The sequence below is a fragment of the Ammospiza nelsoni genome, unplaced genomic scaffold, assembly GCF_027579445.1.
Source record: "Ammospiza nelsoni isolate bAmmNel1 unplaced genomic scaffold, bAmmNel1.pri scaffold_54, whole genome shotgun sequence".
Classification (NCBI taxonomy): domain Eukaryota; kingdom Metazoa; phylum Chordata; class Aves; order Passeriformes; family Passerellidae; genus Ammospiza; species Ammospiza nelsoni.
Genome location: NW_026683192.1, coordinates 360,512 through 381,995, shown reverse-complemented (window position 1 = coordinate 381,995; position 21,484 = coordinate 360,512). Strand labels below are relative to the sequence as shown.

General features: G+C 56.1%; 1 protein-coding gene and 1 long non-coding RNA gene across 2 annotated transcripts in view; one reads left to right on the top strand and one right to left on the bottom strand.

The window, feature by feature from the left end:
- Positions 1-21,484, bottom strand: part of LOC132087180 (zinc finger protein 883-like) — a 448,191-nt gene that overhangs the window by 245,283 nt on the left and 181,424 nt on the right. The gene's annotated exons all lie outside the window — the stretch shown is intronic.
- On the top strand, positions 17,314-19,289 carry LOC132087194 (uncharacterized). Its single transcript, XR_009420484.1, has 2 exons — positions 17,314-17,457; positions 18,548-19,289. It is a non-coding gene; the product is annotated as an uncharacterized LOC132087194 (long non-coding RNA).

Genomic DNA, 21,484 nt, shown 5'->3' with positions numbered 1-21,484 from the left:
AAGTTAAAAAAAAATGAGTCTATGCATAAAATATACCAGAAGTGAGCTTCCATCTATCTTCTCCCCACCCCTGAAAATTGAAACAAACCCTGCCTCTAAACAAATGAAAACACAAAATTCTCTTTCAGAGAAAAATTATTTCAAGTTTACCGTGGCAAATAGCAGCATTTTCCTGAAATTGCTTTATATATAAAGAGTCATAATGGCCGTTACTAGAACAACACAGTAAAATCTGGGAAAATTAAAAAAACAAAGTTTTAAGGCTGGAATAATGTAATCCAATCAATTATGATGAATTCAGTAATTTCTGAAACCGACTGGCAGGGGAACAGTTGGAAATCTCCCTCACTTCCTCTGATCATTTCTTCAAAGCCATTGTCTGTGGTACGTGTGGGTTCCTCTGTCCCCACAGGGCTGGGCTGTCGGGCTGCTGCTGGCCAGGGCCAGTGGGCAGAGGCAGAAATGGCAGCCAGCTCAGCTCCCCACAGTGCTGTGTCTGAGATGCCCCTGAGACAGAGCTCTGACCCCACAGAGCTGCCATGGCCATGTGGAAGAGCATCATGGGCTCAGCCAGGACTGTGGAGCTGGCGCAGCTGATCCTCTTGGATGTGCTGGGGAGCTGGTCAGAGCACAGCATGTGCACCTCGGATGGGGACAAAACAGGTGTCTTTGCCCTGGCTGTGAGTTTCTGCAACTGGCCTTTGCTGGCCCCAAGGCTGCCTCTCCAGCAGCTCTCCATCCTCCTTCCCCCACTGCATCTCCCTGCCTCAGGCGCTGGCCTGAAACCTGGCCCAGGGGCAGCTTCAGGCCCACCAGGCCCCGTGCTCCCCCTGCCAAGGTCTCTCCGGGCCTCTCCCTGCCACGCTCGGGCCCTGCCACAAGGACACCTCGGCGCTGAGCGCTCTCTCGGGGGGCTTTGTCCTTTGCAGGCAACTGTGGTGATGTGGAAGATCCTCCAGGTGCCCTGTCTCCCACGGATATTAAAGGTGTATTTCCCCTGCCTGTTTGTGCATCTGCTATTCCAAGTGTTCTTCAGCACTCTGGATATGCCAGAGGAGGCCGATACATTCTGGAAGGCATGTCAGGAAGAGCGCGGCCTTGCCACCAGCCCCAACAGGTGCTCCATGCCACTCCTCCTGTCCCTGCCACGTGGCCTGCCAAGGAGCCAGTGCTGCCAGTGTGACCTGGGCTTTGCTCTGCACACAGGTTTGCAGTGCGCACCTTGAAGTCCCTGCTCTGCCTTCTCCGCTGCGAGGATGTGGTGGTGGCAATGGAGTGCAGGTGTGCCTGGAACACGCTGCTCTCTCTTGACACTCACCACTTTGCCGTGGCTCTGCTGGCCAGGTGAGACCCCCTTCTCCCCACTGCCTCTGACATTTGTGCTCTCTGACCAGGTGTCCCACAAAGTCCCCGTGGTCATGGGCCAGAGGGCCTTGTCACTGAGGGACGACCAAGCACACTGGAAAAGGCTGGGAGAGGAGGGTGCCCATGAGCAACCAACTCCCAAATGGCCCAGGTCCCCTTGCAGGAAAGGTGGTGGGGAAAGATGAGAATTCTGTGAGTCAGTCCTGGGAGAGATTTGCCTCACTGGCTCAGGGTCTTGTTTCCTTTTTCCTCTTGTCAGAATCATTTACCATTCAGCAATACACTTTTTTACCAGGATTGCATTGTACCTGATCGCCATGCTCAGAGAAGAGATGCCATACTGGGATTTCCCTGGCCTGGCATTCTTTTTGGAGCCTCAAGGCCAGCACTGCCTGGCTGAGCTGCCTCCCAGCTCTCTGCCCTCTCACAGCCACAGCTGCCAGGACAGTGCCCGTGCCCTGTGCTGCTGCCTGGGCCCGGCCCTGTGCGCTGCTGGGCTCCTGCCAGCCGGCTCCCCTGTCACTGCCCTGTGCCTTTCAGGTCCTCGAGTGCCTGGACTTGAGCGAATGCAGTGACAGCGTTCTGGAGATCCTGGCACAGAACCTGCAGAGCGAGCACATGGCCAGGCGTTACTTGGCACTCCGAGGCCTCGTAGTGCTGGGCAAGAATCCCTTGATGGTGAGAAGGGGGCAGTGGCTGAAGCCGTGCAGGCAGCGTGGGGCTGGGCAACGCAGTCGCTTGGCCTTGCCTGGGCTTCAGCCACTGGGGCAGCTGCTCCCAGCTCTCCTGCCTCCCGCTTCAGCTGCCCCAGTGCTTCGGGACAGGCCTGTGGCCTCTGGGCCCTGTGGAAGCAGGGTGGCCTTTCACAAACTTGTGTTTCACACAGGCTGAAAAAATGCAGACCCTGACTGAAAGTCTTGTGGAACTCCTGCAGGAAAATGATAGCGACATGATCAGGAGGACCATTCTTCTACTGAGATATTTGCTGCTGGATAATGGTGCCCCAATACCCACCCCCGTGGCCCTGCAGCTGGCTGAGGCACTCCTGCCACTCTTTGACCATGTAAGGCTCTGTGCCCACAGCCACGGCCACTGGCTGCTGCCCGGACACTTGGTGCCCTGTGGAGATGCAGGCCTGTGCCCTGGGGGCCTGAAGCAGTTGATGCTGAGCTCTTTTGCCCTTCCTTTCATATAGGATGATAGCCAGGTGCAGCTGAGCTCCATGTGTCATGAGCTCCATCTTTCAAGAGATGACGGATTCATTAACCAAAGATGGAAGAAAGGCCCTGAAATCCCTTGGGCGCCAGAGCCTGGTCCCACTCTACTTCCACTGCCATGATGAAAATCAGATTGTTGCTCAGGTGAGGACCTGTGGCCAGCTGCTGTACCCCTGGGAAGGGGCTGGGCTGCCTCCTGCCCTGGCACCTTGCGGGCTGCAGCCTGCTCCAGGCTGTGCCACTGGGATGCTCCTGTGCCATGGACTGTGGGGCCATCTGTGCCTCTCTGCTCTGCTCTCCAGGCCTCCTGTGTAGTACTGCATTGTGCAGCCAGATTCCTGAAGAGAAGGAATCTCGAACAAATGCCAGAGGTGGATCAGACATGGAGGTTCGGCGAAAGCCTGGTAAGAGCAGCCAAGAATCCTCAGCCTGGAGAAGGCCCCTGAGCGCGGTGCTCACTCTGGGGGCTGGGCAGCTGTGGCCATGCCCGCTGCTGCAGCCAGAGAGTGCGCGGGCTCTTCTCCCAGCTCCCGTGGGCCCGAGCCGGGTGCCCATAAAGCCCCAGCCCGGCGGGGCTGCGGGGTGGCACCGCGGCTCCCCAGCAGCAGCCGGCCCTCTGCCCCTGCCCTCGGGAGCCCTTGGCCAGCGGCTGCTGGCCTCGCCTCAGGGCTGTGCGGGCAGGGGAGGCCGGGGCTGGGCGCAGGCAGCACCTGGCCCAGGGGCTGAGCCCGCGTCAACCCTTCCCTCCTGCCGCTCTCTGCAGCTGGCAGAGGACAGGAGCCGAACGGCTGAGCACCTGCGCCGGGTCCTGCCCTACCTGAAGAGCCCACAGGAGCCCCTGCGAGTGGCGGCCATCAGTTTCGCGGGTGAGCCACGAGCCCGGGCTCCCTCCCCGGCCCGGCCGGCGCAGCTCGGCCCCAGTCCCGCCTGCTGCCCTGGCAGCGCCAGCCGGATGTGGCTGCGTGAAGCCCCGCCTGGCCCGGGCATTGCTGCTGCTGCCCTCTGGCAGCCGTGCCCTGGGGCGGCAGCGTGCGGCAAGGGCCGGGCTGAGCCCTGCTGGGCCAGCAGCCTGTGTGGCCACAGTGCCGGCAGCGCCGCTGGCAGGCAGCTGTGCCGCTGGCGCCGTGACAGGCTCTGTGTTCACAGGCATGGCCGCGCGGCACCTGAGGGGGAAGAAGGAAGAGCTCTGGCTCATCTGCAACGGTGAGTGAGGGCAGCGGGCTGGCAGCGGGGGCTGCCGGGGGAGCTGCTGGCCCTGGCCCGGCTGCAGAGGGCTCTGCTCCCTGTGCGGACGAGGGGCGGCGTGGGGAGAGCACACAGAAATTTTAGGGCCACCTGGGCAATTCCTGGCCAGCAGCTTTGGGCTGGTCCCGTTGGTCCCTGCTCGCTCCTGGCCATGGCTAGAACCGGCTGGGATGGCCCTGGCAGGGGGCTCTCCTCGGCTCCCCGCAGATCCAGGATCTGACCATGGCTCTGTTGCCTTCTCTTTCAGCCCTTGAACACCTGACAGAGGACATCAGCAGTGCCGTATCTGATCTGGCACTTGAAACATTGTATGTCCTCCAGGCACTGCAGAGTGAGCCATATTCCCTCTTCCAGAGGCTGCAAGATCAGCTCCGCAGGGCATGGAGGACACGGCCTCGTCTATCGGGGCTCGGCTGGCTGCGCTGCTGGAGCTCTGCTGAGTGCTGATTCCTCTGTCTGCTGATGCCACCTGAGCCAGCGGGAATTTTCCATTTGTGAAAGATTGTTCTTTTCGTTTTTTGCTTTCTCTTTAGTATAAAAATATAGAGTATGTTATAATACACAGACTCCCAGGAGCTTTCTTTTGCTGCCCAGGGTCTGCAGGGCATTGGGGAAGAGGGGGAGAAGGGTGCCATGGCTCAGCAAGCTGCCCAGGCGTACAGTGTTGCAGGGAAAATGGCCAGAAGCCCCTTGGCCTTTGGTGGTTCTGCTGAAGCCTTTGTGCTGGTGACAGAGCGGCTGGGCAGGAGCTGGGGCTGCGGGGATCCCTGTGAGAGCAGTGCCCGGAGATGGCCACAAGCCCTGTGCCAGGCAGAAAGCGTATCCGTGTCCTCCTGCCCGTGTGCTGCTGGCTGCCTTGCTGAGGGCTCCCAGGTGCCTCTGGATGGGGCTGCTCTGGAGCTGCTGTGGGGCTGCGGCGCTGCTGCCGGGCAGCTTGGCGGGGCTGGGGCAGCCCATGAGGGGCTGGGGCGCTGGCAAGCCCTCAGCAATGGGCTGTCAGAGGCCACAAGCAGCCCCCTGCCAGTCGCCTTGTTCCTACCAGAGTTGACTTGCAAGAGGGACCCTGGGCACTCTGGAACTAACAGCATCAGTGTTGTTGGAAATCCAAATGCAGGGAAATCTCAGACCTTTGGTCTTGTCAGCAAAGCTTAGAATTAAACACAGGATTTGATGGGAGACCTTGGAAAGGGCTTCCAAAGCTAGGTGCTAGAAGAGAGAATGTGGATTTCTAGTTTATTATAGCAGAGACACGGGGAGGAACGTTGAAGTGGAGGAAAGTTTAGAGTTTTAGTGCTGAAGATCTAGAAAAAATCAAAGTAGTTACAATGGTAAACAAGAAGCTTAGGATGCAGTGCTTTGAGTTTGTGTGTCATAATTGGCTAAGGAAGCTTACGCTGTAGCATGAGTCCCTAAGACGAATTATTGAAGGATTGGTGGCAAAACATAAATATTATTGTTGGCAGTGGCTTCTTCGCCAAGAAATCCTTCAAAGCTCTTGTAACTACAAGTCTTGCGGGCCTTGTGAGCCATGCAGTGCAGATGTGAGCCAAACTCACCCTTCCTGTCTATGTAGAAGAGAAGAAAAAGCAATGGCATCATCTAAAAAACTCGGAGGTCTGCTCGCTAGCTCGTTCCAAACTCCCTCAAATCCCCCAAAGTGGCATTTAGCTACAAAGAGATGACAAGGACTCTTAGTGCTGGCTCTTTGACTCCACAGCAGCTGCTTTAGAATCTTTCACTTAACCCTGTGTAGTCATGTGCCAGAAATGGATCATTTGAAGAAACTTTCCAAGTGACTTGCATGGAGGTTTGTTTGAAGGGTATTTGAGGTGAAAGGCTCCCGGCAGAGGTCTGGGCTTTGGCCGAGCTGTGTCCCCTGCTGATTGTGAAGTGTGCCATCAGCTGCAGGGCTTTCTGGGCTAAAAATATCATCCAGTCACTTGGACTTGCTCTTTTAGGCCTCTAAGAGCTGGACCCAATTTCGGGCACATTTGGAGACCTCATCTGTGGGTGGATGGACCACCTAGGATTTTCCCAATTGCTGGGAATGGTTCTCCGGGTCCCTGGTGTAAAACAGGGCTCCCAAGCAACTGCGCATCTGCAAGATGATAAACAATTGTCTCGGTTTGAAGAGAGAGGTGCCTGCTAAGGAAGGCAGAAGCCTTCTCTGAAATGGAAAATGTAAATCTCCTCCCTTCAAATGATTCTCATTTAGTAATTCAAATGCTCTCAGGGAAAGATATGGGGATAGGACTGTGCCCGCAGAGCCGGGCAGCGTTTGCTGGTGGTCTGAGCCCTTCCCAAAGATCCTGTGCGGGCTGTCTTAGACACCTGGGGCCAGGCATTCCTTCCAAGCTGGGCCACTTTGGCTGGGCTGGGGGCGGCCCCAGGGCAGAAGGCAGTGTGTGCAAGGGCCCTGGGTGGCACGCTGCAGCACAGTCTCGGTGCCATGGAACGGAACCCGGTGACCAAGGGCCCTTTGTGACACGTGGGAAATAGAAGCTTGCCCAGCTGCTGGGAACACACAACGGGGCAGAACGGGACAGAGCAGTGCCGTGAGGAGCCCCCGCACAGCACACTCGGTCCTGTCTGACCAGGAGCCTTTCCAAGGCGTTATTCCTGCAGCTGAGCTCGAGGCCAGACCACAGGACTTGGTGACCTGTGGCCTTCCCAAGGCTTCTCTTCTGCAGGTGCCCTGACAAATCCAGTCATTTTCATGGAGCAGAGACCCCTGAAAGCGCCCAAGGTGGCCTGGTGGGAAGAGGAGGAAGAAAGCCCTGGAGCTGCCCCAGCACATGAAACCAAAGCGGTGGTGCCGTCTGAGCTGCCGCAGGAGGGTAAGTGCCAGAGCTGGGCCACAGGGTTGGTGCCTGCAGCCAACTTGGCGCCATTCCATCTCATCCCATTTTATCCCATCCCATTTTCTCCCATTCCATACCCACGGACAGGATGGAAGAGGGGCCGGGCAGACATCCTGCAGGGGCCGTACTCCATCCCCTGGGGCATCCCGGGGCTCTCCCTGCCTGGGCAGCGCAGGGCTGGGCCGTGTTCTCCGGCCTCTCCCGCAGCCCCTCAGCTCTGGCTGCGCTCGCTCTTTTCCAGATGCAGCCCTGCAGCGCACACAGGAGCAGGACCCCACCCGTGGCCTCTTCCGCAGCACAGCCCAGGTACCTGCAGCCACCCCCACCTGGGATGGGCCTGCTGGCACCGTGCTTGGAGCATTCCCTGCAACATCCCTGGCTTCTTGCTCTTCTCCCACAGCTGGTTTGCAAATTCATCAAGAAAATTCGGGCGGAAGAGACCAGCGCCATGGGTACAGGGCTCAGGGCATATTCGCACATCTTCAAAACCAAGACCAGTGCTGCCCTGCTGGATATGCTCGTAGAGGAGGGCTTCTCCACTCCAAAGCAAGTAAGCAGCCTGTGGCCAGGGTTTCATCCTCCCAGGGAATTGCTTGGTCTCCCAAGCCACGCCTGCTGGTCACGGTAACTCTTTGAGGCCATGGCAGTGTGGTGGGAAGGGAGGAACTTCTGTGGGGAAGCTGGTGACATTCCTCCCTCTGGCAGCTTTCCAAGTCTCCCCGTGCCTTCTCCAGGTTCCTGCCCTGCTCAGGTACATCCACCAGTGGCTCCTGGCCAATCAGTTTACTGAGCACAAGCTGAACAGGACGCTGCTGGATCTCACCGAAGCACAGCCTGCTGACGTAGTCATGACGCTGCTGCGTGTGGCCCCATCCTGTGACAGGTATGGGCCCAAAATGCCCAGAGGGCTCAGGGCTCGCCAGCCCATCAGCCTGTACAGCCTGGCCCAGGTGTGTGACCAGCAGAGAGTTCCAGGGCCTTCTGGCTGCTCCCTTGGCCAGCCCCGGCACGTCAGCCCCCGAGCCTGCTGCCATGCTGCCTTGCTGCCCCTCAGGAGCCTGTCCCCAGTGGCCTGGGCTGCCTGGCTTCTGCTGGCGAGTGGCAGTGGGCACAGGCAGAGCTGGCAGCCAGCTCAGGTCCCCACTGCTGCCCAGGCCACGGTGCTGTGTATGAGACAGAGCTCTAACCCCACAGAGCTGCTTTGACCATGTGGAAGAGCATCATGTGCTCACCCAGGACTGCAGAGCCAGCGCTGCTGATACTCCTGGATGTGCTGGGGAGCTGGCCAGAGCACAGCATGTGCACCTCGGATGGGGACAAAACGGGTGTCTTTGTCCTGGCTGTGAGTTTCTGTAACTGGCCTTTGCTGGCCCCAAGGCTGCCTCTCCAGCAGCTCTCCATCCTCCTTCCCCCACTGCATCTCCCTGCCTTAGGCACCGGGTGGAAACCCGGCCCAGGGGCAGCTTCAGGCCCACCAGGCCCCATGTTCCCCCTGCGTCTGTCTGAGCCTCTCCCTCCCCTGCTCGGGCCCTGCCACACGGACACCTCGGCACTGAGCCCTGTCTCGGGGGGCTTTGTCTTTTGCAGGCAACTGTGGTTATGTGGAAGATCCTCCAGATGCCCTGTGTCCCACATATGGTGACAGTGTATTTGCCCCGCCTCTTTCTGCATCTGCTCTCCCAAGTGTTTTTCAGCACTCTGGATACGCCAGAGGAGGTCGATGCATTCTGGAAGGGATGCCAGGAGGAATACGGCCTTGCCACCAGCCCCAACAGGTGCTCCATCCCACTCCTCCTTTCCCTGCTACGTCCCTGGGCAGGAGCCAGTGTTTCCAGCGTGACCTGGGCTTTGCTGTGCACGCAGGTTTGCAGTGCGGACCCTGAAGTCCCTGCTCTGCCGAATGCAGCATGAGGATGTGGTGGTGGCAATGGAACGCAATTGTGGCTGGGACACGCTGCTGTGCGCTGACACTCACCACTATGCCGTGGCTCTGCTGGCCAGGTGAGACCGCCTTCTCCCCACTGCCTCTGGCATTTGTGCTCTGTGCCCAGGGAGCTCCACACAGTCCCCGAGGTCGTGGCCCAGAAGGCCTTGTCACCGAGGGATGGCCAAGCAGACTGGGAAAGGCTGGGAGAGGAGGGCGCCCACCAGGAGCTGCCTCCCAAATAGCCCAGGGCCCCTTGCAGGATGCTGGGGAAAGACCAGACCTCTGTGTGTCAGTCCTGGCAGAGGTTTGTCCCCCTGGCCCACAGTCTTGGTTCCTTTTCTTCCTGCCAGGGAGATGTGCTGTGTCTCCATCCCCTTGTGTTCCCGGATCGCTCGCTACCTGCTCCGGCTGCTCAGCACACAGGAGCCACGCTGGGAGCTGCCCGCCATGGCGTTCCTTGCAGAGGTGAGCCTGACGGCCAGCGCTGCCTGGCTGAGCTGCCTCCCAGCTCTCTGCCCTCTCGGAGCCGCAGCTGCCTGGCACGGTGCCCGCGCCCTGTGCTGCTGCCTGGGCCCAGCCCCGTGCGGCTCCGGGCTCCTGCCGGCCGGGTCCCTGTCACTGCCCTGTACCTTTCAGGTCCTCGAGTTCCTGGACTTGAGTGAAGGTGGTGCTAACAGGGTCCTGCAAATTTTGTCAAGGCAGCTGCAGAGCGAGTGCAGGGAGAGGCGTCGCCTGGCGCTCAGGGCCCTTCTTGAGCTCATTGAGGAGCCCTCCATGGTGAGAAGGGGGCAGTGGCTGAGGCTGAGCTGGGGAATGCGGTTGCTTGGGCTTGGCTGGGCTTTGTGTTCTGGGGCAGCTGCTCCCACCTCTCCTGCCTCCCAGTTCAGCTGCCCCAGTGCTTCAGGACAGGCCTTTGGCCTCTGGGCCCTGCGGCAGCAGGATGGCATTTCTCAAACTTGTGTTCCGCACAGACCAAAAAAATGTGGAGCCTGACTGAAAGTCTTGTGGACTTCCTGTGGGATGCAGATGGAGAGATCGTTTTCATGACAGTCATGCTACTCAGCTTTATCATCTTGGACAAAGACATGCTGATGCCCGGCCCCATCACACTGCAGCTGCTTGAGGCGCTCCTGCCACTCTTTGACCACGTAAGGCTCACTGCTCCCAGCCACTGCCACTGGCTGCTGCCCGGACACTTTGTGCCCTGTGGATTTGCAGGCCTGCACCAAGCTGAGCCCCATGCAGCCACAATGCTGAGGTCTTTTTTTCTTCCTTCCATACAGAACAATTGGCAGGTGCAGCTGCTCTCCATACTGCTCTTCCGAACACTGGTGACTCTTCCAGAAGGGGAAAAGGAAAAAAAGGCCCTGAAGACATCCCTGCACCAGAGCCTGCTGCCCCTCTTCTTTCACTGCCACGATGAGGAGCGGCTTGTGGCACAGGTGAGGTCTCGTGGGCTGCTGCTGTCCCCCTGGCAGGGGGCTCGTCTGCCTCCTGCCCTGGCACCTGCCAGGCTGCAGCCTCCTCCAGGCCTTGGCACAGGGACGCGGGCCTTGCACCCTGGGCTGTGGGGCCATCTCTCCCTCTCTGCGTTTCTGCTCTTCTCCAGGCTTCTCAGGAAACTCTGCTTTGTGTGGCCGAGTTCCTGAAGAGGAGGAATCTTGAAAGACTGGTGAAGAGGCAGAATCTGTGGAAGTTCAGCGAGTGCCTGGTAAGGACAGCCTGCAAGCCCCAGCCTCAGCCTGGAGAAGCCCCCTGAGCGCGGTGCTCAGTGTGTGGGGCTGGCAGCTGTGCCCCTGCCCGGTGCTGCACCCAGAAGCCGTGAAGGCTCTGCCCCAGGCTCCCTTGGGCCCGAACCGGGGCACGATGGAGCCCCGGCTTGGCGGGGCTGCGGGGCTGCGGGCCGGCACCGCGGCTCCCCGGGCAGCAGCCGGCCCTCTGCCTCTCCCCTCGGAAGCCCTTGGCTAGCGGCTGCTGGCCGCGCCTCAGGGCTGTGCGGGCAGGGGAGGCCGGGGCTGGGCGCAGGCAGCACCTGGCCCAGGGGCTGAGCCCGCACCAACCCTTCCCTCCTGCCGCTCTCTGCAGCTGGCAGAGGACAGGAGCCGAGCGGCCGAGCACCTTCGCCGGGTCCTGCCCTACCTGAAGAGCCCACAGGAGCCCCTGCGAGCGGCGGCCATAAGTTTCGCGGGTGAGCCACGAGCCCGGGCTCCCTCCCCGGCCCAGCCGTCGCAGCTCGGCCCCAGCCCCACCTGCTGCCTGGGCAGCGCCAGCCGGACCCGGCGCCGTGGAGCCCCGCCTGGCCCGGGCATTGCTGCTGCCGCCCTCTGGCAGCCGTGCTCTGGGGCGGCAGCGTGCGGCAAGGGCCGGGCTGAGCCCTGCCAGGCCAGCAGCCCGTGTGGCCACAGTGCCGGCAGCGCCGCTGGCAGGCAGCTGTGCCGCTGGCGCCGTGACAGGCTCTGTATTCACAGGCATGGCCGCGCGGCACCTGAGGGGGAAGAAGGAAGAGCTCTGGCTCATCTGCAACGGTGAGTGAGGGCAGCGGGCTGGCAGCGGGGGCTGCCGGGGGAGCTGCAAGCCCTGGCCCGGCTGCAGAGGGCTCTGCTCCCTGTGCGGACGAGGGGCGGCGTGGGGAGAGCACACAGAAATTTTAGGGCCACCTGGGGAATTTATGGCCAGCAGCTTCAGGCTGTTACCGTTGGTCCCTGCTCCCTCTTGGCCATGGCTAGAACCGGCTGGGATGGCCCTGGCAGGGGGCTCTCCTCGGCTCCCTGCAGATCTGGGATCTGACCTTGCCTCTGTTCCTTTCTCTTTCAGCCCTTGAACACCTGACAGAGGACATCAGCAGCGCCGTGTCAGATCTGGCACTTGAAACATTGTATGTCCTCCAGGCACTGCAGAGTGAGCCATATTCCCTCTTCCAGAGGCTGCAAGATCAGCTCCACAGGGCATGGAGGACACGGCCTCGTCTGTCGGGGCTCGGCTGGCTGCGCTGCTGGAGCTCTGCTGAGTGCTGATCCCAGAGGCTCTGTCTGCTGAGGCCACCTGAGCCAGCGGGAATTTTCCATTTCTGAAAGATTGTTCTGTTTCTTTTTTTCTATTTGTTTTTTCTTTAGTGTATAAATGTAGAGTATGTTATAATACACAGACTCCCAGGAGCTTTCTTTTGCTGCCCAGGGTCTGCAGGGCATTGGGGAAGAGGGGGAGAAGGGTGCCATGGCTCAGCAAGCTGCCCAGGCGTACAGTGTTGCAGGGAAAATGGCCAGAAGCCCCTTGGCCTTTGGTGGTTCTGCTGAAGCCTTTGTGCTGGTGACAGAGCGGCTGGGCAGGAGCTGGGGCTGCGGGGATCCCTGTGAGAGCAGTGCCCGGAGATGGCCACAAGCCCTGTGCCAGGCAGAAAGCGCATCCGTGTCCTCCTGCCCGTGTGCTGCTGGCTGCCTTGCTGAGGGCTCCCAGGTGCCTCTGGATGGGGCTGCTCTGGAGCTGCTGTGGGGCTGCGGCGCTGCTGCCGGGCAGCTTGGCGGGGCTGGGGCAGCCCATGAGGGGCTGGGGCGCTGGCAAGCCCTCAGCAATGGGCTGTCAGAGGCCACAAGCAGCCCCCTGCCAGTCGCCTTGTTCCTACCAGAGTTGACTTGCAAGAGGGACCCTGGGCACTCTGGAACTAACAGCATCAGTGTTGTTGGAAATCCAAATGCAGGGAAATCTCAGACCTTTGGTCTTGTCAGCAAAGCTTAGAATTAAACACAGGATTTGATGGGAGACCTTGGAAAGGGCTTCCAAAGCTAGGTGCTAGAAGCGAGAATGTGGATTTCTAGTTTATTATGGCAGAGACACGGGGAGGAACGTTGAAGTGAAGGAAAGTTTAGAGTTTTAGTGCTGAAGATCTAGAAAAAATCAAAGTAGTTACAATGGTAAACAAGAAGCTTAGGATGCAGTGCTTTGAGTTTGTGTGTCATAATTGGCTAAGGAAGCTTACGCTGTAGCATGAGTCCCTAAGACGAATTATTGAAGGATTGGTGGCAAAACATAAATATTATTGTTGGCAGTGGCTTCTTGGCCAAGAAATCCTTCAAAGCTCTTGTAACTACAAGTCTTGCGGGCCTTGTGAGCCATGCAGTGCAGATGTGAGCCAAACTCACCCTTCCTGTCTATGTAGAAGAGAAGAAAAAGCAATGGCATCATCTAAAAATCTCGGAGGTCTGCTCTCTAGCTCGTTCCAAACTCCCTCAAATCCCCCAAAGTGGCATTTAGCTACAAAGAGATGACAAGGACTCTTAGTGCTGGCTCTTTGACTCCACAGCAGCTGCTTTAGAATCTTTCACTTAACCCTGTGTAGTCATGTGCCAGAAATGGATCATTTGAAGAAACTTTCCAAGTGACTTGCATGGAGGTTTGTTTGAAGGGTATTTGAGGAGAAAGGCTCCCGGCAGAGGTCTGGGCTTTGGCCTAGCTGTGTCCCCTGCTGATTGTGAAGTGTGCCATCAGCTGCAGGGCTTTCTGGGCTAAAAATATCATCCAGTCACTTGGACTTGCTCTTTTAGGCCTCTAAGAGCTGGACCCAATTTCGGGCACATTTGGAGACCTCATCTGTGGGTGGATGGACCACCTAGGATTTTCCCAATTGCTGGGAATGGTTCTCCGGGTCCCTGGTGTAAAACAGGGCTCCCAAGCAACTGCGCATCTGCAAGATGATAAACAATTGTCTCGGTTTGAAGAGAGAGGTGCCTGCTAAGGAAGGCAGAAGCCTTCTCTGAAATGGAAAATGTAAATCTCCTCCCTTCAAATGATTCTCATTTAGTAATTCAAATGCTCTCAGGGAAAGATATGGGGATAGGACTGTGCCCGCAGAGCCGGGCAGCGTTTGCTGGTGGTCTGAGCCCTTCCCAAAGATCCTGTGTGGGCTGTCTTAGACACCTGGGTCCAGGCATTCCCTCCAAGCTGGGCCACTTTGGCTGGGCTGGGGGCGGCCCCAGGACAGAAGGCAGTGTGTGCAAGGGCCCTGGGTGGCACGCTGCAGCACGGTCTCGGTGCCATGGAACGGAACCCGGTGACCAAGGGCCCTTTGTGACACGTGGGAAATAGAAGCTTGCCCAGCTGCTGGGAACACACAACGGGGCAGAACGGGACAGAGCAGTGCCGTGAGGAGCCACCGCACAGCACACTCGGTCCTGTCTGACCAGGAGCCTTTCCAAGGCGTTATTCCTGCAGCTGAGCTCGAGGCCAGACCACAGGACTTGGTGACCTGTGGCCTTCCAAAGGCTTCTCTTCTGCAGGTGCCCTGACAAATCCAGTCATTTTCATGGAGCAGAGACCCCTGAAAGCGCTCAAGGTGGCCTGGGGGGAAGAGGAGGAAGAAAGCCCTGGAGCTGCCCCAGCACATGAAACCAAAGCGGTGGTGCCGTCTGAGCTGCCGCAGGAGGGTGAGTGGCAGAGCTGGGCCACAGGGTTGGTGCCTGCAGCCAACTTGGCGCCATTCCATCTCATCCCATTTTATCCCATCCCATTTTCTCCCATCCCATACCCACGGACAGGACGGAAGAGGGGCCGGGCAGACACCCCGCAGGGGCCGTGCTCCATCCCCTGGGGCATCCCGGGGCTCTCCCTGCCTGGGCAGCGCAGGGCTGGGCCGTGTTCTCCGGCCTTTCCCGCAGCCCCTCAGCTCTGGCTGCGCTCGCTTTTTGCCAGGTGCAGCCCTGCAGTGCACACAGGTGCAGGACCCCGCCCGTGGCCTCTTCCGCAGCACAGCCCAGGTACCTGCAGCCATCCACACCTGGGCTGGGCCTGCTGGCACCACGCTTGGAGCATTCCCTGCAACATCCCTGGCTTCTTGCTCTTCTCCCACAGCTGGTTTGCAAATTCATCAAGAAAATTCAGGCGGAAGAGACCAGCACCATGGGCACTGGGCTCACAACATAATCCCACATCTTCCAAACCAAGACCACTGCTTGTGGTGTCACTGGGCCTCAAGAAAACAAAGATCTGTTTTGATAATATGGAGGCTTATGGAACCAAGGGACAATTGTGGTGCTGCAGGTCACCAAGGAGGTCTGATTGGCTTGACCTGACTGGTCCAGCTGACCTTTCATGTTGAGGGTTCCTTCTCGTCTGCCCCTTAAACTCTGGAGTTCTGTGCTTTCCTTCCTGTGGGAAAGAACTCTCCATTTCCTCCAGGTGTTCATGGCCAAAATTAGGATTTTACCTCCATATTTGATTAAATCCAAAGATTCTTTCTATATAAAACCTGCCAGAACAGACTCCTCTGGATGGCCTTGGCATCTTGGGGGCCACCTCTCATCTGCCTTCAAAACACTGGAGGGATGTGCTTTTCTTTCCATTGAAAAAAACATCTTTCAATCCAGGCGTCTCTGGCCAAAATTGGGAATCTGCCTCCAAAATTCCTTATATCCAAGGATAGCTCCCAGACAAAAGCTGCCAGGACTGTCTAGGTTCCCTTGGCTTCCTGAGGGCCATCTCCCACCTGTCTGTGAAATACTTGGGCTCTGTACTTTCCTTCCTATGGAAAAGGACTGTCCTTCTTGTCCAGGTGCTCATGGAAAAAAAAATGGTATTTGGCGTCCCAAACTCTGTCTATCCAAGGATTGCTCCCAGACAAAAGCTCTGAAAACAAACAGGTCTGGCTGGCCTTGGCCTCATTGAGGCTGCCGCTGATCGGCCTTCAAAACTCTGGGGCTCTGTGGTTTCCTTCCTGTAGAAAAGAACTGTCTTTCTTGTCCAGGCACCCTGGCCTCAAGCACACGAGCACTGTACAGGGCCAGAGGAGCTCTGTGCTCAGTGGGGTGGGGACTGAGGACAGCAGAGGAGAGCCCTGGGAAGAATTGAAGGGAGGTTTTAGAGATGGTGGATCTTTTAAATATAATAGTAAACAGGGAGAAAAATGGAAAAACTTAATGTAAATTGCCACTGAGGAGATCAGGACTGGACAAAAGGACAAAGGAATTTCCCTGGCAGGGCAGGGCTGTGGTGCAGCACGTCCCCAGCAGGAGCCTGGAGCAGCCCAAGGCTCTGTGTGGGCAGGCAGAGGCAGGCAGGAGGCAGAGCTGTCAGCAAAGGAAGGGCCCAGCCAGGTGGGGCAGCCAGGGGATGCCGACAGCCTGCAGGGACAGAGGCGCAGGGCAGGGACACCGTGGGACAGCCTGGGCTGCACAGGGCACAGGGATGGGCAGCAGCTGCACGACAGCCCTGCCAGAGCCAACTTGGGCAGCACTTTGGCCATGGCTGCTGGGCCTGGGCCTGGGGCAGGAGCAGGAGACAAGTGACCCTTGCAGGGCTGGGGCCTCGTTGCCTCCTTGTCCCTGCTCAGCAGCCTGGCAGGGGCCGCCCCATGCTCCTGCCCTTGCCATTGCACATCCCCACATGCCAGTGCCCATCCCAGCAAGAGCCCTGAGCAAGGAGGGAGGGACAGGATCTGCCTGGCCAGGGGCTGGGGCTCAGGCCTTGGCCCTTGGCATTCCTCAAACACATCCAGCTTTGCTCAGCACCAGAGACACCTTTGCCTTGTTTGTCCCCAACTGTCATCACTGCCTCCAGTGTTCTGTTCTAACAGGAACCTGGGAACACTTTCTCAGTCATGTCTCTCAAATGGGACCCATTAAACTTCAAGAAACTTCAGTGCTTAATTTTTACTTTGACTTCTTGAGAAGTTTTTTGAAGACACTCCCAGGGACTGAGTCCAATGTAAACAAGACCAAAACCCTGAGAGGGTCATTAAAGTTTTCCCAGTCCTGTGTTAGAGAAATATTTCAAAGACTTGTAAGAAATACACTTTCATATTTTAATTTTTTTTTTTTTTTTTGGACCAGAGGTGATTGCAACATTCTGTGATTGATATTGACCCAGGGTCTCTCCTCAGCAGCTCTGGCCTGCTCACAGAAGCTGTGCCTGGAGCTCTGACCTTGCTCCACATTGTCCAGCCCCATCCTGTCTCTCCTCACTCCCCTGGGACCTGTGGTGCTTGCAGAGCTGGCTGCACTCAGCCTAAGAGGGGTTTTCACTTTTTGTAGTTTTTGAAGCAATCTGATACTCCTGAGTTTCCCCACTACAAACAGACACACTGCTCAGGTGTGTGCCAGCCCCAGGTGACACCAAAGGCACTGCAGAGCTGCCCTGGGCCAGCTGTGAGGGTGGATCATCAGCCCAAGCTGCACTGGGCCCCTGCAAGGGGCTGTGGCCATGGGCACTGCACTGACCCCACTGCTGGGTTTGGCTGCAACGGCCACTGAGAGAAATGAAACTGTCCTTGGAAACACTGGGGAGGCCTGGGACATACTGGGGAACACTGGGAACGCTGTGGAAGACACTGGGACATACTGCGAGTGACACTGAGGAGGACTGGGAGAACCTGGGTAACACTGGGGACATTGCAGAGAAGACCGGGAGACACTGGGGCATCCTGTGGATGACAATGCGGGGAGGGGAACTGGGTGGGACTGGGAATGAACTCAGGTGTATTGGAATGGACTGGGCTCTACTGGGAGGGAATGAAGGAGCACCAGGGTTGAACTGGGTTCTACTTGGGATGAACTGGGCTGTACTGGGGTTGTACTGCTCTGTACTGTGAATGAACCTGGTGGGACTGTAGGAGTTTGAATGGGCTGTTCCTGCCTCCATCGCATCCCATTTCTCTAGGCTCCCATCCATCACCGCCTGCAGCCAATCAGCGCTGGAGATCAGGGATACGGGGGCGGTGCCTAGAGTGGGAAACTTTCTTTGCCAGCAACTCCCGTCATGCCCTGTGGCTCAACTGAGCCCCATTGGAGCCGGGACCACAACGCCTGCCATGCCCTGCGCTCCACAGAACCCCGGGATCCGCTCCCTTCTTTGTCCCGTAAGTGTCCCCCAGACCCTCCAGGATCCCTCAGTACCCCCCCAGCACCCATTTGGGAGCCCCCCAAAAGCGTCCCCAGACCCCCTGAGTGCTCCCAACCCCACAGATGCCCGGCACAGCCACTTCTGGGAATTCATCTCCTCTCATCCCCTGCGGCCCCAGAGCCCCTCAGAACACAGTCCCGCGCTTAAAACTCCTCCCGTGACCCACACCCTAAAGAGCCCAGTTAGAGCTCCCAGACCTCCTCCCAAGGGCTCCCAAACCATTTACGTTCCCCCCGAGGGCTTTAGGTCGTGGCTCGGACGCAAAAGTATCCCCAAGAGCCTTCCCGGACCCCCAAACATTGTGTTCGAGCTTCTTCCGGGACTACAGTTCCCATCATGCTCCGCGGCGAATGTCCGGCGCTAGTCCAGCCGGGACTTCGCCTCCCGTCATGCCCCGCGCCTCACCGAGAGCCATTGCAGCTTCGCCTCGAACTCCCGTGATGCTCCACCACCCCGTTAAACCGTAATATACTCTCGCCTACAATTCCTGTCATCCCCCGCGCCTCAGAGAGCCCCGTTCGAGCCCCCCAAGGACCCTGAAGGGCCCCAAATTCCCCTCCCTGACCTCCATGGCCCCCCTGGACCTCCAAGTGCTGCCCTGGACCCCAAACTGTCCCTCAGAATCCCTGAGTGCCCCTCCAAGTGCCCACCTGGCTTCCCCCAAGTGTCCTCCTGACCCTCAAGTTTTCTCTGAATTCCCTCCCCAGACCCAAAACTGCCCCAAATGTGCCCTAGAAATGTCTCCATGAACCCCAAAGTGGCCCCTTTTACCCTGTCTGTGATAATGATAAAAATGATGACAAAAGGATTTAAAATAGGACTAATTAGCATAAAGGAGGAGAAATCAATAGCCACACTGGTCAATGAATTAATGAAGGGAGCTGTGTTACTTAGAACCAATGACCAATAAATTTTTTGCTTGCTAAAAATGCATAGATTCCAAAAAGTAAATATTAAAATTTGGTAATACAAATATAGAATAACAGTATTATAAATAAATTAGGGTAAATAATTATAATTTATTAATTCATTACTTGTTTTTACAGGAAAATGCATAAATTTTTAATTCTTTGGGATGTCATTCCGTAAGAGATGGTCCAAAGATCCCTCATCTGCCTCACAGCCACCATCAAGGACAGAGATTGAAGCCCTCCCCAAGGACTGAGATGAGACCCTTCAAATTCTAACCCGGGGGTGCTGGCCTGACTGGAGCGGGATGCCTGCCATGGGAAGCGGGATGTTTCCCATAGGAACCAGTCCTGAAACAACGGGCCCTGCTCACTCCTGGCACCGGATTGTGCTGTTCAGAACTGGACTGTCTGTACCTGTTCTCAATGGATTTATTCTCCACTGTGCCCTCCATGTGCCATCCTGCCCCCCTCCCGGTGGTAGATTATAAAAGAGCCCTGAGTTAACCAAAGACTTTGAGATTCTCCCCAATGTGACCAGACGGATCTCTTGGCCAGACCACAAGGATTTCATCTCTCTGTTGGTAGCTATTCCCCCCACCCAACCCTCCTTTCTCTCTCTCTCTGTCCTTTATCTCCTTTCTAATCCTTCTGTCGCATCTGCTGTGGGCACTCAATAAAAGGTGCATTTGTTTTGATTGAATGTCCCCTGATGTGTGTCTTTAGGTACTGGAAAATAATGATAAATAAAGTACACATAGTTCATAGTATAAAATGTAGACACCAGCCCAGGGGCAGGGAGTGTGCCTCTGTCTGACCTCTGGCAGGCCAGAGAAAAAATGTTATAGAGAAGAAACAATAAACAACCTTGGAAACCCGAGCCGAAGAATTCAGACTCCTTCTTCAAAATACCAGGCTGGGAAAAAAGGATTTTCAGCGTCATCCCTGACTGCAGGGAACCTGAGATTGGCTATCTGGGCTGTCTGGGTCAACATTAGAGTAAATCTGGAAGTTTTGATCTAGCAGTATTAAGTCATGGTGCTCGGGTCTCATCTTTTTTCTGGGTGCTGTCAAACACTAACCTGGTATCACTCCCTCTAGGTGTTGGAAAAGAAATGAAATTTAGTGAAATGTTTAATTACAGTTTAGTTATGAGTTGTGTGTGAATTGGTTTGTTAAAAGCAGTTTTGTAGCCGTTGAAAGTGTGTGTTGGGTTTTGTGTGTAACCTAGCAGGTAGTCTTAGGAATTTAATAAATATTTAAACTAGTGTAGGAAAGTAAGAATGCTAACCTCTCTGGAGGCAGCATACAATGCTCTTAGAATAAGATAAGCCGAGGATTAATGATCTTGTTTGTGAACTAAGGAATGTATCACAAGGGATCTGTGGCTAGGCAAGGGGAACTGTTTCTTGGAGACCTTGTTATGAATCGCATGTGTAAGAGGGAAGCACCCATACGTGATATTGGGGCTCGGACTTGGGACGCTAGTCCACCGGATCCCCGGGCCCTTAATAAAGCACCCACAAAACTTATCCGAGTTTTGTGTAATTTATCAATCGGGCAACATAGGGACTGATTCTTTTATCCCTCAGGTCATCAGGGACCTGTAATCTCTCATATTCCTTCTCACCTCTTCTTGATTAGGGTCCCAGTCAGGCTCCACTGAAGGCATTTTTTGGTCACCTGGGGGCCCGGGTTGGTTTTCACCCTCCTAAATTTGCATTCCTGCAGTTCTTATTAATTTTCTTGGGAAAATAGGATGTTAAAGATGGAGTTTAATTCTCCCCATGTATAAATATTAGGGCTAAAAATGGATCAATTTGATTTGCTATTCCTACTGGGTCTTCCACTAAATTTCACAATTCTTTCTTAAAGTTTCTAACTTCGGACGCAGTCAAAGGAGCGTTTACAAATCCAATCTCACTGGCCACCCCACCCATGGGAACTTCTCTGAGGGGGAACAATTTTTCCACTTTAGCTGCTTTGGTGTTACAACATCAGCTGTGGAGGCTGGCTGGGTAGCTTCACTCTTGGGCATGAGATTCTGAGATGTTGTTTGGCTTCTCATTTGTGGTGGGGAGGCAGAGCAGGAACTTGCTGGTGAATAAGGGCTGCATGAGATGGCAGAGGTAAGGGGACAGTAGTGAAGGGCAAAGAGAGTAAGGAGAGGGTTGAGGGGAAGATGGTGGAGGTATGACTGGGTTAGGAGGTGGTAAAGGAATGACAGCTGGGAGAGGAGGAGGAATTGGGTCCACAGCAAGAGGAATTGGAGGAAGGATTTAAGGTACTGCAAGGGTAGGAGGGAGGAAAGTGATCAAGGAGGTCCCAGTTTTTGTTAGCCTTCCCAGCCTCTTCTTCTACTTTACTAGCTTGCTTTCCCTGATTTAATTTACAGTCTACTGTATTTTCCTCTTCTGAGTTGTACTTTAGCCAACAGGTGACGTTCTGGATGTGATGGGCCTTTTGCAGGAACTTGGGGAAAAAGGAAGGTGCATCATCTTTGGACAGAGAGCGAGGTAACTCAGGGAAGATTTAAGGATGTTTTTAGGTCATGCAGAAAGAAAATTAGAGAGGTGAAAGCTAAAGGCTTACCCAGGCTACTTCTGTGAAGAATAATAAAAAGATTTCTATAAATAAATTTATGGCAAAAGGAGGTAGAAGGACAATCTGCATTCATTATTTGGGGAGATGGGGTTACCAAATGTGAGGGAAATGCCCTAAGGGTTAGGTACCTAACCCTTCTTTGCCTCATTTTTCAAGAATAAGACAGGTTGTCCTAAGGACAAGTGTTCTCCTGAGCTGGTGGATGTGCACAGGGAGCAGAACAGCCCCCTGTAATCCAGGAGGAAGTAGCTGGGAACCTGCTGAGCCACTCAGATGCTCACAGGTGTCTCTAGGAGCAGATGGGATCCATCTCAGAGGGATCAGGGAGCTGGTGGATGAGCTCCCCAAGCTCTCCATCATTTACCATCAGTCCTGGCTCAACAGGGAGGTCCCAGAGCACTGGAGGTGCCAATGTGAGCCCATGCCCAAGAAGGGCTGGAAGGAGGAGCTGGGGAACTCCTGGCCAGTCAG